Genomic DNA, 17,515 nt, shown 5'->3' on the forward strand with positions numbered 1-17,515 from the left:
AAATACAGAAATGAGCCAGACCCAGTGGCATATGCCTGTAATCCCAGCTCCTGAGGCGGCTGAGGCTGGAGAACTGTTTGAACCCAGGAAGCGGAGGTTGCAGTGAACTGAGACTGCACCACTGCACTCCAGCCTGGGTGATGTAGAAAGATTCTGTCTCAAGAAAACAAAACATTTTCAACAGTTTTTAGAAAGAGGGTCTTGCTCTGTCTCAGAGCTGGAATTCAGTGGCGGGATCACACACAGCTCACTCTAACCTTGAACTCCTGGGCTTATGCAATCCTCCTGCCTCAGCCTCCCAAGTAGTTATTACTATAGGTGCACACTACCAACATGCCCAGTTAATTTTAAAAAAATTTTTTGTAGAGATAGGATCTCTCTCGTTGGTATGTTGTCCAGGCTAGCCGTGATCTCCTGGCCTCAAGTGATCCTCCCACCTCAGCCTCCATATGCCATTATACCTTAAATGTACCTAGCCAGGACTCATGCCTGTGATCCCAGCACTTTGGGAAGCCGAGATAGGTGGATCACTTGAGGCCAGGAGCTTGAGAGCACCTGGCCAACGTAGGGAAACCCCATCTCTATTAAAAATACAAGAAATTAGCTGGGTGTGGTAGTGCCTGTAATCCCAGCTACTAGGGAGGCTGAGGCACGAGAATTGCTTGAGCCTGGGAGGCCGAGGTTGCAGTGAGCTGAGATCACATCACTCCACCAGCCTGGCCAACAGAGGGAGACTCTGTCTCAAACAAACAAACATCTAGCCAGGGCTCCGGAAACCATGGCATGTAGTATCTACATGGGAGACACAGAGATCCCACCACGTTTTTATACAGCCCATGAGCTGCACAAGAGTGTTTATTGGTTTATTTTTAAATACTTGAAAAAAATCAGGCTGGGCCCGGTGGCTCATACCTGCAATCCCAACACTTTGGGAGGTCAAGGTGGGCGGATCACCTGAGGTCAGGAGTTGGAGACCAGCCTGGCTAGCATGGCGAAACCCCATCTCTACTAAAACACAAAAATTAGCCAGGCCTGGTGGCACGCACCTGTAATCCCAGGCTATAGTGCAGTGGCGCGATCTCCGCTCACTGCCATCTTCGCCTCCTGGGTTCAAGCAATTGTCCTGCCTCAGCCTCCCGAGTAGTTGGGACTACAGGCGTGCGCCACCATGCCCACCTATTTTTTGGTATTTTCAGTAGAGATGGAGTTTCACCATGTTGGCAAGGACGGTCTCGATTTCCTAACCTCAATTTCCTTCCACCTCAGCCTCCCGACGTGCTGGGATTACAGGCATGAGCCCCCAGCATTTTTTTTTTTTTTTTTTTGAGACAGGGCCTCACTCTGCGGAGGTGCAGGCTGCGCTGAGTTCTGACTGTACTACCGCACCCAGGCTGGAGTGCAGAGGTGACATCATGGCTCACTGCAGCCTCCGCCTTCCCTGGATTCAAAAATTCCTCCCTCCTCAGCCTCCCGAGTAGCTGGCTACAAGAATGTGCCACCATGCCTGGTTAATTTTTTTGTGTGTTTTTTGTAAAGACTAGGTCCCCCTGTGTTACGCACGCTGGTCTCAAACTCCTGGCTTCAAGCAGTCCTCCTGCCTTAGCCTCCCAAAGTCCGGATATTACAGCTGCGAGCCACTGTACTCAGCCTGTTTTATCCTTACAGTGGGATTTTTTTTTTTTTTTTGAAGGCCGAGGGGTCGAGTTGTCTTTTCTTTTCTCTTTTGAGATGGACTCTGGCTCTGTCCCGCAGGCTGAAGTGCAGTGGTGTGATCTAAGCTCACTGCAACCTCCACCTTCTGGGTTCAAGCAATTCCCCTGCCTCCGTTTCCCAAGTAGCTGGGATTACAGGCACACGCAACCATGCCCGGTTCATTTTTGTATTTTTAGTAGAGACAAGGTTTCGCCATGTTAGCCATGCTGATCTTGAATTCCTGACCTCAAGTTATCTGCCCACCTCAGCCTCCCAAAGTGATGGGATTACAGGGACGTACCCCCATGCCTGGCAGAAGGATTGGGTTTTCTCATTTTATTTTTAGTTTTTAGATGGACTCTCACTCTGTCACCCAGGTGTGGTCTCAGCGCACTGCAACCTCCACCTCCTGGGATTCTCTGGCCTCAGCCTCTCGAGCAGCTAGGACTACAGGCATGTGCCACCACACCTGGCCAATTTTTGTATTTTTAGTAGAGATGGGACTTCACTATGTTGGCCATGATGGCCTTGAACTCCTGATCTCCAGTGATCCTCCCACCTCGGCCTCCTAAAGTGCTGGGATTACAGGCGTGAGCCACTGTGCCTGGCCATGGGTTTTCTTGAACCAAAGCATATTCCTTGTCATGTTTAACAAAATTGTGCCCCAGCCCTGTACTTTCCTTGATTCATCCTCCTTTGAATAGCGAACCTCTCAAAAGCTGTAAGGAACAGGGAAGAGCCACTGGCCGGGTGGGCTGGGTGGTGGCAGGGGGGCTGGGGTCCCAGCAGTTGGCATCCCCTTTCCCACATGTACACGGGGCCTCATGTACCTGTCCTGTCATCTCCTAGGTCAGCTTGTTGACACCGTCTGGGTGAAAAAAGGAGACCAGATCTTGTTTTCTTCCATGTTTGTAGCCAATATCACCATCCACAACATTGCTGTCAGTGCGTGCCCAACCCACTGGTAGCCTGGAAATATTTAGACCTGGTTTATTAACCATACACCTGCCAGACCCAACCCAGCCAAAACGTGAAATCAACCGGGCACAGTGACCCACACCTGTAATCCCAGGTGGATCTCCTGAGGTCAGGAGTTTGAGACCAGCCTGGCCAACATGGTGAAACCCCATCTCTACTAAAAATATAAAAATGAGCCGGGTGTGGTGGTGCACACCTGTAATCCCAGCTACTCAGGAGGCTGAGGTGGGAGAATCACTTGAACACAGGAGGTGGTGGTTGCAGTGAGCTGAGATTGAACCACTGCACTCCAGCCTGGGCAGAGCACGAGACTCCATCTCAGAAAACAACAGTAACAACAAAAACACAATATCAAGCTCCCGCCCTTTTTTTTTTTTTTTTAAGAGATAGGGACTTCCTGTGTTGTCCAGGCTACAGTGCAGTGGTACAGTCATAGCTCACTGCAGCCTCTTACTCCCACCTCAGCCTCCTGAGTAGCTGGGATTACAGATGGATGCTGCCATGCCCAACTAATATTTGTGTGTGTGTGTGTGTGTGTGTGTGTGTGTGTGTGTGTGTGTAGAGATGGGGTCTCACCATGTTGGCCAGGCTGGTCTCAAACTCTGGGCTTCAAGTCATCCATCTCAGCCTTCCAAAGTGCTGGGATTACAGGCATGAGCCTCTGCTTCCGGCCAAAACCTAATTACACATTCATGAATGACCGAGGGCATGAGCTTCTGTGTCCTTTAACAATGAAATGGATTATTCCTTGGGTATAACTTTGCTGGGGATGCTGTACAAAGTGTCACAAACTAAGTGGCTTAGAATAAGACAAGTTTGTTGTCTCACGCCAGATGCCGTGGCTCATGTCTGTAATCCCTGTACTTTGGGAGCATGAGTGAGAGGATCACTTGAGGTCAGGAGTTTGAGACCAGCCAGGCCAACAGGATGAAACCCCATCTCTACTAAAAAAATACAAGGCCGGGAGTAGTGGCTCACACCTGTAATCCTAGCACTTTGGGAGGCTGAGGTAGGCAGATCATGAGGTCAGGAGTTCAAGACCAGCGTGGCCAACATGGTGAAACCCCGTCCCTACTAAAAATACAAAAATTAGCTGGGTGTGGTGGCACACGCCTGTAACACTAGCTACTCAGGAAGCTGAGGCAGAAGAACTGCTTGAACCCAGAAGGTGGAGGTTGCAGTGAGCTGAGATCGCACCACTGTACTCCAGACTGGGGGACAGAGCAAGAATCCATCTCAGAAAAAAAAAAAATTAGCCAGGCCTGATTGCATGTGCCTGTGTTCCCTAGCTACTCAGGAGGCTGAGGTGGGAGGATTGCTTGAGCCAGGGAAGATGAGGCTGCAGTGAGCTGAGATCACACCACTGCACTCCAGCCTGGGTGACAGAGTGAGACCCTGCCTCAATAAATCAATCAGTCAATCAATAAAAATTGTTGTGTCCCAGTTGGGAGGCCGGAAGTGTAAAGTCAGGTGTCTGCAGGTCGGGCTCCCTCTGGAGGCCCTGGGGAAGATCTGCCCCAGCCTCTCTCCTGACTCAGGCATCCCTTGACTTACAGTGGCCATCATCCTTCTACGCATGTCTGTCTCTGTGTGCAAATTTCCCTTTGGGCAGGCACAGTGGCTCATGCCTATAATCCCAGCACTTTGGAGGGCTGAGGCAGGATTGCTTGAACCCAGAAGTTCAAGACCAGCCTGGGGAACACAGTGAGACACCATCTCTACATAAAATACAGAAAATTAGCTGGGCATGGTGGAACACACCGGTAGTCTCAGCTACTCAGGAGGCTGAGGTGGGAGGATCACTTGAACCCAGGACATTGAGGCTGCAGTGAGCTATGATCACAGCACTACACTACAGCCTGGGTGACAGAACAAGACAATGTCTCAAGAAAAAAATATTGTATTCTTTTTCTTTTACTGGCAACAAAGTTCCCTTTTAGTAAGAACAACAGTTATATGGGATCAGGGCCCCACCTTCATGCCCCATTTTAACTTGATGATCTCTGTAACAACCTGGTCTCCAAATAAGGTCATGCCTGGAATCCCAGCACTTTGGAAGGCTGAGGTGGGAGGATCACGTGAGGCCAGGAGTTCGAGACCAGCCTGGGCAACATGGTGAGACTTCACCTCTACAAAAACAATTTTAAAAAAAATTAGCTGGGTGTAGGGGTGCGCACCTGTAGTCCCAGCTCCTCGGGAGGCAGGAGCACACAGCGAGTCCAGGAGGTTGAGGCTGCCGTCATCTGCGATTGTGCCACTGCACACCAGCTTGGGCAACAGCAAGACCTAGTCTGTCTCAAGAGAAAAATTAAAAAAAAGGTTTGCTATTCCAATTTGGGGTTAAAAACTTTAACTCTGTATTTTTTCATATTGCTTAGCTTTTCCACATGAACTCTGTGATTACAACCAGAAAATAGCAGTCACATTACTTTTTTTTTTTTTGTTTTTTGAGATGGAGTTTAGATCTTGTTGCCCAAGCTGTAGTGCAGTGGCATGATCTCTGCTCACTGCAACCTCTGCCTCCTGGGTTAAGCGATTCTCCTGCCTCCGCCTCCTGAGTAGATGGGAGTACAGGCACATGCCACCCCGCCTGGCTCATTTTTGTATTTTCAGTAGAGAGGAGGATTCACCATGTTGGTCAGGCTGGTCTCGAACTCCTGGCTTCAAGTGATCTGCCCACCTCAGCCTCTCAAAGTGCTGCAATTATAGGCATGAGCCACCGCACCTGGCCATACTTATCTTTTTGTCCACAGAAATGACCAGCATTTCAATTTTTGTTTCGTCTTGTTTTGTTTTTCTTAGATGAAAACAAACTGGCAGTTGTAATTGGGGAGGACAATTTGCATTATGGGAATCTGAGCTTCATGCCAAGTTCTGTAATCAAAGTTGGTATAAAGAAACTGGGGTTATGGGCTGGGAGTGGTGGCTTACGCCTGTAATCCCAGCACTTTGGGAGACCGAGGTGGGTGGATCATCTGAAGTCAGGAGTTTGAGACCAGCCTGGCTAACATGATGAAACTCCGTCTCTACTAAAAATACAAAAATTAGCGGGGCCTAATTGTGGGTGCCTATAATCCCAGTTACTCGTGAGACTGAGCAGGAGAATCGCTTGAGCCTGGGAGGGGGCGTGAGACTCTGTCTCAAAAAAAAGAAAAAGTGGGGTTATGAATCAGTTGGTAAGGAATAATGGTCTTGTTCACAAACTTCTGATCCTTTTTTTGCAGGCTAGAAATCACACCAGCATTATGAAATAAAATTTAAATCTCCAAAAAAACAATTAGAATACTGGATCTCAGGAATCACTTTCTTCTTAGTTTGCAGACCAGCCCATGTGATGGGAGGCGGCCCTGACGCTCAGGAGCCCAGGGACTGTGGAAATACCCACTGCAGGATGCAGGCTTTCAGCTTTGGATTCCAGGAGTGCCTTGTGAATATCCAGGCACTTCTCATGCATCCCGAATTCCACATTGGGAGGTGCAATGTATGTGATACTAAGTGTTTACACCAATGTTCGATGCACTCTTTTTTAAAGAGACAAATTCAAGCTGGGCATGGTGGTACATGCCTCAGGAGGCTTAGGCTTCTCCCTCAGGAGGCTGAGGCTGGAGGGTTGTGTGAGGCCAGGAGTTCAAGACAAGTCTGGCAACATAGACCCATTTTTAAAAAAATGCTGGCTGGCTGGCTGGCTGCGGTGGCTCATGCCTGCAATCCCAGAACTTTGCGAGGCCGAGGCAGGCGAATCACCTGAGGTGAAGAATTCAAGACCAGCCTGGTCAACATGGTGAGACCCTGTCTCTACTAAAAAAATACAAAAATTAGCCAGGCATGGTGGTGGGTGCCTGTAATTTTAGCTACTCAGGAGCCTGAGGCAGCAGAATCGCTTGAACCCAGGAGGAGGAGGTTGCAGTGAGCTGAGATTGTGCCATCGCACTCCAGCCTGGGTGACAAAACAACACTCAGTCTAAAAAAAAAAAAAAAAATTCTGGCATTGGCCAGGTATGGTGCAGTGGCACACATCTGTAATCCCAGCACTTGGGGAGGCTATGGCAGGCAGATCACTTGGGGTCAGGAGTTCTAGACCAGCCTGACCAACATGATGAAAGCCCATCTCTACTAAAAATATGAAAATTAGCTGGGTGTGGTGGTGGGCGCCTATAATTCCACCTATTCAGAGTGCTGAGGCAGGAGAATTGCATTAACCTGGAAGGTGGAGGTTGTAATGAGCTGAGATCACACCACTGCACTCCAGCCTGGGCGACAGAGTGAGACTTCATCTCAAAAAAGAAAAAAAAAGTTGGGTGTGGTGGTATGTGGTCTCAGCTACTCAGGAGGCTGAGGTGTGTGGATCGCTTGAGCCCAGGACTTTGAGGCTTCAGGGAGCTATGGTGGAGTCACTGCACTCCAGCCTGGGTGACAAAATGAGACCCCTATTTCTAAAAACCTAATTTAAAAATTTAACAAAATAAGAGAGACAATAGGATAGTATTCATCACCAATAAGAGATCAATCACATCACCCACTGAATCTTGCCAACACAATCAAACTCTAATCCAATGGGGTGAGCATAAATCCGGCTGCAAATATGCCACAAATACAAAAGACAGAGAATGGGTTCACCTGCACCAGGGAAATCCAGACTTTGAGAAATGCTGCAGGCCCAACAGTGTGGAGTCTTCCAAAATCCACAGAAAGGAAAAGGGATGGGCCAGACAAGGTGGCTCACGCCTGTAATCCCAGCACATTGGAAGGCCAAGGCAGGTGGAACATGAGGTCAGGAGTTTGAGACCAGCCTGACCAACATGGAGAAACCACATCTCTACCCAAAATACAAAAATTAGCCAAGTGTGGTAGCACGTGCCTGTAATTCCAGCTACTCAGGAGGCTGAAGCAAGAGAATCACTTGAGCCCGGGAGTTGGAGGTTGCAGTGGGCTGGGATTGTGCCACTGCACTCCAGCCTGGGTGACAGGGCAACACTCTGTCTCAAAAAAAAAAAAAAAAAAAGGAAAAGAGACAGAGGAGAACCTTGTAGATTGTGTCTTTTTAAAAATTTTTGTTTTGGGCTGGGCATGGTAGTTCACACCTGTGATCCCAATCTTTGCACTTTGGAAGACTGAGGTGGGCAGATCACCTGAGGTCAGGAGTTTGAGACCAGCCTGGCCAACATGGTGAAACCCCAGCTCTACTAAAAGTAAAAAAATTAGCTGGGCATGGTCCCATGTGCCTGTAATCCCAGCTACTTGGGAGGATGAGGCAGAAGAATGACTTGAACCTGGGAGCCGAAGGTTGCAGTGAGCTGAGATCGCACCACTGCACTGCAGCCTTGGTGGAGTAACAAAAAGAAAATGAGGTTTTGTAGAGACAGGAGTCTCCCTGTGTTGTCCAGGTGGGTCTCAAACCTCCGAACTTAAATGATCCTCTCACATCAGGATTACAGGAGTGAGCACTCACCCCGCCAACAAACTTGGAGATCGAAAGAGGATTAAAAGACATAACAGTGCTGGGGAACAGTTATGGGCTAGAGATGCATACTAGGGCGGCTCTGCTCTAAAGAAACAGAAAGAGGTCAGGTGTGGTGGCTCACACCTGTAACACCAAACATTTTGGGAGGCCAAGAAGGGAGGATCGCTTGTGCCCAGGAGTTTGGGACCAGCCTGGCAACATAGTAAGACCCTGTCTCTACACACACACACACACACATACACACACACACACACGTGTTGTTTTTTTTTTAATTAGCCGGGAATGGTAGTGCACACCTATAGTCCTGGCTACTTGGGAGGCTGAGGGGAGACGATCACCTGAGCCCAAGAGGTCAAGGCTGCAGTGAGCCATGATCACACCACTGCACTCCAGCCTGGGTGACTGAGCAAGAACCTGCCTCAAAAAAAAAGAGAGGAACAGAAAGCAATTACTGTGAATTTCAGGGTTGGAGAATACTTCTGGAGAGAAGGGAGGGCTGGCATTGTGCCCATCTTCAGCCCCTTCTGGAAGTACAGAGTATAGTGGGGAAGACAGGGCACAAGTGGAGATTCAGGCTGCAGCACCAGGAAGTTGCCTTCCACCTTCCCGCCTCCTTGCCCTTTCCTTTCGGTAACAGAATCCTTTCTTCTTTGCCTTTCTAACTAGATAGTTTCTGATGGGAGAATTCATATACAGGATGCACAGCATCAACATCAACAGCCAGCTGGAATGGATGGCTTCGTTGATACCCCAGCCAGGCGCATCCCTGATTCCTCTGCTAAGTGCATCTGGATGTTTCTGCTCTTGAGGATTCTCGGCTGCATGCTCAGTGCCCACTCCCAGATTCTGGAAATCCCCTGGCATCCCCACCCAAAGGAGAGACCCTCACTCACGATTCTGCATAGAAATTGTCTCTACGTGTCTTTTTTTTTTTTTTTTTTTTGGAACAGAGTCACTCTGTCGATCAGACTGTAGTCCAACAGCGTGATCTCAGCTCACTGCAACCTCCAACTCCTAGGCTCAAGCAGTTCTCCTGCCTCAGCCTCCCAAGTAGCTGGGATTACAGGCACCTGCAACCATGCCTGGCTAATTTTGTAATTGAGTGGAAACGGGGTTTCACCATATTGGTCAGGCTGGTCCTGAACTCCTCGTCTCAAGTGATCTGCACACCTAGGCCTCCTAAAGTGCTGGAATTACAGGCATGAGCCACCGCGCCCGGCCATTTCTGTGTCACCCCCCTAGGCCAGCCTCTGCATGTTTGGGCTGGATGAGGCTGTGGCTGTCCAGCTGGCCGCCTGTCATCTTTAGTGTTGTCTCTGTGCCTCCTCCATCCTTCTCAGCTGCCCATAAATTCATTTTCTTTTCTTCTTTTTTGAGATGGAGTTTTGCTCTGTCACCTGGGCTGGAGTGCAGTGGCATGATATCGGCTCATTGCAACCTCTGCCTCCCATGTTCAAGTGATTTTCCTGCCTCACCCTCCCACATAGCTGGGATTACAGACATGTGCCACCATGCCTGGCTAATTTTTGTATTTTTAGTAAGATAGGGTTTCACCACGTTGGTCAGGCTGGTCTCGAACTCCTGACCTCAGGTGATCCACCCACCTCAACCTCCCAAAGTGCTGGGATTACAGGTAGAAGCCACAGTGCCCGGCCTCAGTTTTTAAACTCAGCCTGAGTGGGCTTCTCTTGCTAGCGGCTAAGAGCTCTGACCCCTACGGCCTTCCCCCACCCAGCAGGAAGTATCGGGATGTTTCTGGATCTAAAATCCAAGTGTCTAAGCCTTGCATTAGTTGCAAGTACAGATGGCCACACAATTTTTTGACTTTACAGTGGCACCAAAACAATCACATTCAATAGAAACTGTGCTTCCAGTACTGATACAAACTTTCTGTTTCTCACTGTTAGTATAGTATTCAATAAATTGCATGGGGGCCAGGCACAGTGGCTCATGCCCTTAATCCCAGTAATTCAGGAGGCTGAGGTGGGAGGATCCCTTGAACCCAGGAGTTCGAGACCAGCCTGGGGAACATAGTGAGACCCTGTCTCTATAAAAAAGATAAAAATTAGCCACGTGCAGTCGTGTGCACCTGTACTCCCATCTACTTGGGAGGCCGAAGCAGGAGAGATCACTTGAGCCCAGGAGGTTGAGGCTGCAGTGAGCTATAATCATGCCACTGCACTCCAGCCTGGGTAACAGAGCACGACCTCATCTCTTAAAAAATAAAAAATTTTGGCCGGGCGTGGTGGTTTATGCCTGTAATCTCAGAACTTTGGGAGGCTGAGGCAGGAGAATTGCTTAGAACCTGAGAGGCGGAAGTTGCAGTGAGCCGAGATCACGACATTATACTCTAGCCTGGGAGACAGAGCAAGACTCGGTCTCAAAATAAATAAGTAAATAAAAATTTAAAAGTAGGTAAACTATTGCTTCATGAGGATGGCATTTTTGTTTGGGATGATGAGGAAGTTTAGAAACAGATGGTGATGATGGTTACACAATATTGTGAATCTACCAAATGCCATTGAATTGTACACTTAAAGGTAGGTACATTTATCCAAGTTTATTATCTATTTCTACAAACATTCACGAAGGCTGGACCCCTGAAATGTCAAGGTCATGATCCAAGGTGGGGAAGAGTGAGTGGGTTTTGTTCTCCTTTTAGTACTGCTTGGTTTGTTCTCAACCTAAAGTCGGCTGGGCTAACATCTAATGCTTGGTTGTGGGCCGGGTTTGGTGGCTCACACATGTAATCCCTGCGCTTTGGGAAGCTGAGGTGGGCAGATTGCCTAAGCTCAGGAGTTCAAGACCAGCCTGGGCAACACAGTGAAACCCTGTCTCTACTAAAAATACAAAAATTAGCTAGGTGTGGTGGGGTGCTTGTAGTCCCAGCTACTCAGTAGGCTGAGGCAGGATAATTGCTTGAACCTGGGAGGCAGAGGTTGCAGGCAGTGAGCCAAGATGGGATCACTGCACTGCAGCCCGGGCAACAGAGCCAGACTCCACCTCCAAAAATAAAATAAAAATAAAATTAAATACATAGGCCAGGTATGGTGGCTCATGCCTGTAATCCCAGCACTTTAGGAGACTGATATAGGCAGATCACCTGAGGTCAAAAGTTTGCGACCAGCCTGGCCAACATGGTGAAACCCCATCTCTACTAAAAATACAAAATTTAGCCAGTGCTCATGCCTGTAATCCCAGCTACTCGGGAGGCTGAGGCAGGAGAATCACTGGAACCTGACAGGCAGAGGTTGTGGTGAGCCAAGATTGCACCACTGCACTCCAGCCTGGATGACAGTGTGAGACTCCATCTGAAAAAATAATAAATGAATGCATTTTCAACTTAGTATATTTTCAACTTTGTGTGTGTGTGTGTGTGTGTGTGTGTGTGTGTGTGTGTGTGTGTGTGTTACCCAGGCTGGTCTTGAACTCCTGGGATCAAGCAACCTTCCCACATTGACCTCCCAAAGTGCTGGGATTATAGACATGAGCTACTGCACCTGGCTGCTATCACCAATTTATGATAGATTTATGGTGACATGACCCCGTCATGAGTCAAGGAGCATCTGTAATCATGCTGAAAATGGGGGTGGCTTGTGTGAGGATATGGGGGAGTGTCACAAAACACAAGGGGACCAGGGCCTGCAGGGGGACACCACCGGCTGCCTCTGGCTCAAACCCAGGGCTCCCTCCTCTGTGTCTCCTGCTGCAGGACAGACCCCAGGCTCACAGCTCTGCAAATCCACGCTGTCTGCACTGCAGGGCTTCGAAACCACAGCTGGCGGTTGTGGGTGATGTTGGGGCAGGAGCAGGGCTGGGGGGACACATCATGGATTGCAACTGCAGCCACATTGGCAGAGCAAGTTTGTTTTCTTTTTTTTTTTTTTTTTTTTTTTTTTTTGAGACGGAGTTTTGCTTTTGTTGCCCAGGCTGGAGTGCAATGGCATAATCTTGCCTCATTGCAACCTCAGCCTCCCATGTTCAAGCGATTCTCCTGCATCGCCCTCCTGAGTAGCCGGGATTACAGGGATGCACTAGCATGCCTGGCTGATTTTGTATTTTTAGTAGAGTTGCGGTTTCACCATGTTGGTCAGCCTGGTCTCGAACTCCCAACCTCAGGTGATCTGTCCACCTCCACCTCCTAAACTGCTGGGATTACAGGTGTGAACCATCATGCCTGGCCAGTTTTTGTTTTTGTTTTGAGAGGGAGCATTGTTCTATCACCCAGGCTGGAGTGCAGTGATGCAATTTCGGCTCACTGCAACCTCTGCCTCCTGGGTTCACACAATTCTCCTGCCTCAGCCTCCCAAGTAGCAGGGATTACAGGCTCCTGCCACCACGCCTGGCCAATTTTTGTATTTTTAGTAGAGATAGGGTTTCACCATGTTGGCCAGCTGGTCTCAAACTCCTGACCTCAAATCATCCACCTGCCTCAGTCTCCCAAACTGCTAGAATTACAGGCGTGAGCCACCACACCTGGCTCTGGTTGCCCTGTCCTGCCTGCTGGCTCTTACAGCCTCAGCTTCTCTTCCCCCCACCCCTAGGTGATAATGAGCAACCCCCACTCCCTGGGGTTCTAGGCCACCTTCTATGAGAGCGGTTACAAGTTACATGGGAAAACCAAGTACAATCTGGTGAGCTATGTCCCCACCAAACCTCACCGCACGTCCCTCGAGGGCCCCTTCTTCCTTCTTCCCTTACCAGCATAAACAGCTGAGGAATTTCCAGAGCACACAGCCCCTAGCCCTGCTCCCCCGTGGTGGGAAGATGATCAGGCAGCCATCACCTATGCACCTGACTTCACTAATGTGTCACACTGGTCAGGCATGGTGGCTCACACCTGTAATCCCAGACTTTGGGAGGCTGAGGTGGATGGATCACAAGGGCAAGAATTTGAGACCCAACTGACCAACAAGGAGAAACCCCGTCTCTACTAAAAATGCAAAAATTAGCAGGCCGTGGTGGCACGTGCCTGTAATCCCAGCTATTCAGGAGGCTGAGGCAGGAGAATCACTTGAACCCGGGAGGCAGAGGTTGCAGTGAGCTGAGATCATGCCACTGCATCCCAGCCTGGGTGATAGAGTGAGATCCCAACTCAAAAAACTAAATAAAAAAATAAGTATCACACGGGAGATTCCCAGTTGGCATGACAGGGAGGAGCCTAACCCAGCGTGGGGCAGGGCTGGAGATCTGAGTTAGTGAGTAACTGAGGCATGAGGATTCAGTGGGGGTAATTTCCACAGGGCAGGGGCCTGACCAGGTGCAAGTCAGCAACAGCAACTTCTTTCACCAGGCTCATCACATCACATCACATCCAGGTGAGTGAGGAAAACAATCACTCCTCACTGTCGGTCCCCAGAACTCAGGGAGCAAGGGAATGGGAGCCGTCATACTGGGGCCATTGTTTCTGTGAGTTTCCAGAAGCCTTTCACAGGTGGTGGAATTAGAACAGAGCAGGGCTTGGCTGAGCATGATGGCTCACGCCTGGAATCCCAGCACTTTGGGAGGCCAAGTTGGGCGGGTCGCCTAGCGTCAGGAGTTGGAGACCAGCCTGGCCAACATGGTGAAACCCCAGCTCTACTAAAAATGCAAAAATTAGCCAGGTGTGGTAGCACTCACCTGCAGTCCCAGCTACTGAGGAGGATGAGGCAGGAGAATTGCTTGAACCTGGGAGGTGGAGGTTGCAATGAGCCAAGATCGCATCACTGCATTCCAGCCTGGGTGACAGAGCAAGACTCCCTCTCAAAAAAAAATAAAATAAAAGTCGGGGCAGGGGTTGGGGCAGGCGACAGAGTGGGGCTCAGCAGCTTCCAGGTTCACTTCCCCTCCAACACCCCATCTCTCCCACTGTCCTGAGTTGGGGGATGCCCATGGTGTTCCACAGGTACACTTGGGATTTTCTCTCTTGACCCCACAGGATATTTACTTAAAACAGAAGCAGCACTGAGGCAGGACCGACCCAATCTCACTTCCAGGCATGCTGTCTCTTGGACAGAGGTGGGGACTGGGCTGCCTATGGGGAGTCCCTTAGCAGGAGTGGAGAAAAGCAGGGCTGAGATCACAACCCCAGCTCTGGAACAGTAAAACAGGATAATTAAAACACTTTACAAGAGCCAGGTGAGGTGGCTCACACCTGTAATCCCAGCACTCTGGGAAACCAAGATGGGCAGATCACCCAGGCCAGGAGTTCGAGACCAGCCTTGCCAACATGGTGAAACCGTGTCTCTACTAAAAATACAAAAATGAGCCAGGTGTGGTGGCAGGCGCCTGTCATCTCAGCTACTCAGGAGGCCAAGGCAGGAGAATCACTTAAACCCGGGAGGGGGAGGTTGCAGTGAGCCGAGAGTGCACCACTGCAGTCCAGCCTGGGCAACAGAGCAAAACTCTCTTGAAAAAATACATATATACAAATAAAGAGAAATAACAAAGGATGTGAGAATATATTGTGGGTGACTCTAATAAGTAAGGACTGAACACATTCTCAGCTGCTGATAGCATTACTACCAACCAGCTCAGTGATGTTGCTTTTCCCGACCGGGAAGGCCTGCCCTTGTCCCCTGGGGCTCACCTTTCTGTACATCAGGCCGTGGTGGCCAACTGCAGCCTTATCTGCAGCAACTTGAGCCGGTACATGTTCTGCTGCTCAAACGGTGTTTGCAGGCAGGCCAAGAGGAACATCAGCATGGCAAGGAGGTAGCCCTTCCAGGCTGGAGGCTTGGGATCACCCATAAGCTCCAGGAAAAGGCTTGCAGGGGAAGGAGGGAGAAGGTACAGCTGGTGAGAGGAGGTGCCCATGTGCGTTGCCTTTGCCCAAACCAGGCCAGGTGTGGAGGATCAGTCGGCATGGTTGACTTTTTCGCAATCATGATCTCGGTTATTTCCCCCACTGTCCATGCTTCTTTTCAGTCTGACTGCAGCTCCTCAAGATTAAGAGATGGTGTTTTGTACCCCCTTGTTATGGGCTAAATTGTGTCCTCACAAAATTTGTATGTGAAGGCCCCAAGCCCCAGTACCTCTGAATGTGACTATTTGGAAATAGGTCCTTTAAAGAGGCAATAAAGTTAAAATGAGGTCATTAGGCTGGACCCTCATCCAGTCTGACTGGGGTCCTTGTAAGAGGAGAAAATGTAGACACACAGGGAGACACCAAGGCGCACACAGAGGAAAGACCATATGAGGACACAGGGAGGAGGTGGCCAACTTGCACACCAAAGGCAGAGGCCTCAGATGGAACCAACTTGCAGATACCCGATCTGGAACTTCCAGCCTCCAGAATCATATGAAAAATACATTTCTGTTGTTGAAGCTACTCAGTCTGTGATGCTCTGTTATGGCAGCTGAGCAGACACCACTTGAATCTGGGCTGGCCACAAAACCACCTTTGACCAACAGAGTGGAGTGGAGGTAAAGCTATGCCAGCTCTGAGCTCCAAGAGAAAATGTGGCTTTTGGCCTATTGGTTAGAACTCTCCCAAGCAGCCACATGAACAAGTCTCAGCTAGCTTTCTGGAGGATGAGAACCCACATGGAACAAAATGCCATCCCAGCTTCAGACACACAACTGCAGGCACATGAGAAAATCCAGGCAAGAAAAGAAGAACCACCCAGCTGAGCCCAGCCCATGTTACTGACCCACATTACCATGAACAAAATAAATGAATGCTTGTAATTTTAAGCCACTCACTTTTGGGGCATTTTACAGCAAAAGCTAATTGCTGCAGTCAGGTAAGAGCTTGCTTACTTGCCCTTCTGGGGGACAGTCACTTTCTCATTAATCATTTCCCTTCCTCAGTATCCTTCTCACCCACCCTCCAGTGTCCCAAGCACCAGATCTATAGGCAGAGGCAGGAGAGCTGAAGCCTCCTGATCCTGGAGGGATGCCATTAAGAGACCACCAGCCTTAGCAGAGCTCCTGAAGTCTGGACTCACCTAAGGAGCTTGGGGACAGTGAACCTGAAGACATCACTGATGAAGAGGCTGTGGGTCCCAGGAGGAAGGTAGACTGGAACACCTGCCAGATGGCCCTCAGCAGTGGGCCCCACTGGCTCCCTTCTTGCCATAGGAAGGACTCCGTCTCTGGAGCCTCCATGCCACTGCCTCCTTTCCTTTTTTTTTTTTTTTTGAGACGGAGTTTCGCTCTTGTTACCCAGGCTGGAGTGCAATGGCGCGATCTCGGCTCACCGCAACCTCTGCCTCCTGGGTTCAGGCAATTCTCCTGCCTCAGCCTCCTGAGTAGCTGGGATTACAGGCACGCGCCACCATGCCCAGCTGATTTTTTGTATTTTTAGTAGAGATGGGGTTTCACCATGTTGACCAGGATGGTCTCGATCTCTTGACCTCGTGATCCACCCGCGTCGGCCTCCCAAAGTGCTGGGATTACAGGCGTGAGCCACCGGGCCCGGCCGCCTCCTTTCCTTTTAAACACTATTGCCTTGGTGTGCCTTAGAGGAAGGGAGAGGCTGGCTCTGGGTCCTATTTTATACTCTCAGCCACCAGCAGCAGGGCCAGGCATTAAAAGCTTGTTTTCCTAACAATGGGTGTGGGTGGGTGTGGATCCAGCCTGACTCCCTCACCTGTTCCTCCTATCACCCTGAGTACCCATTTAAGAGGCAGTCACAGGAGTTGTTGGGGAAGGGCAGGAGGGCAGCCCTGAGGCCTCTTAGATAGCCGTTGGAAAGCACGCATGTTGAGCACCTACTACGTGCCAGGCACTCCCTAGTCATCCTAAGACTCCCGGCAAGCCAAATGTTGTTCCCATTTCACAGATGAGAAAACTGAGGCTCAGAGAAGCAAAGTCATCCAAGGGCACACAGCTGAGAAGTAAAAGCTGGGATTCAATTCCATCTCTCTGCCTCCACAGCCCATGCACTTTTATTTTTTTTGAGACGAAGTCTCATTCTGTCACCCAGGCTGCAGTGCAGTGGTGTGATCTTGGCTCACTATAACCTCTGCTTCCTGGATTCAAGTGATTCTCCTATCTCAGCCTCCTGAGTAGCTGGGATTACAGGCAAATGCCACCACGCCCAGCTAATTTTTGTATGTTTAGGAGATGGGGTTTCACCATGTTGGCCAGGCTGGTTTTGAACTCCTACCTCAGGTGATCCACCTGCCTCAGCCTCCCAAAGTGCTGGGATTACAGGCGTGAGCCACCGCACCCAGCCTCCCATGTACTTTTCAATCTATCATGTCATCAACCTGGAGGAAGAACAGCACCCCCTCTTCCACAAGCATGGGATATGCATGGGGCCTGGTGCTCTGGCTCTGGGTAAAAGCACAGACAGAGGCTCAGGCTACCTCAAACTCCTAAGATCCCCAGCCTTTGGCAGGGAAGAGCTAAAGTGAGGAATGGAGAGGAGGTGGTAGGGGATGCCCAAGGGCCCCTCCA

General features: G+C 49.8%; 1 long non-coding RNA gene across 1 annotated transcript; it reads right to left on the reverse strand.

The window, feature by feature from the left end:
• Nucleotides 1-1,177: 1,177 nt before the first annotated feature.
• On the reverse strand, nucleotides 1,178-16,534 carry LOC116553270. The gene is made up of 2 exons (XR_004269684.1): nucleotides 16,468-16,534; nucleotides 1,178-1,245 (listed from the first exon to the last, which is right to left on the reverse strand). It is a non-coding gene; the product is annotated as an uncharacterized LOC116553270 (long non-coding RNA).
• Between the last annotated feature and the right edge of the window lie 981 nt (nucleotides 16,535-17,515).

This window comes from Sapajus apella, unplaced genomic scaffold (genome assembly GCF_009761245.1).
Source record: "Sapajus apella isolate SASKATOON/1434 unplaced genomic scaffold, GSC_monkey_1.0 scaffold12, whole genome shotgun sequence".
Lineage (NCBI taxonomy): Eukaryota > Metazoa > Chordata > Mammalia > Primates > Cebidae > Sapajus > Sapajus apella.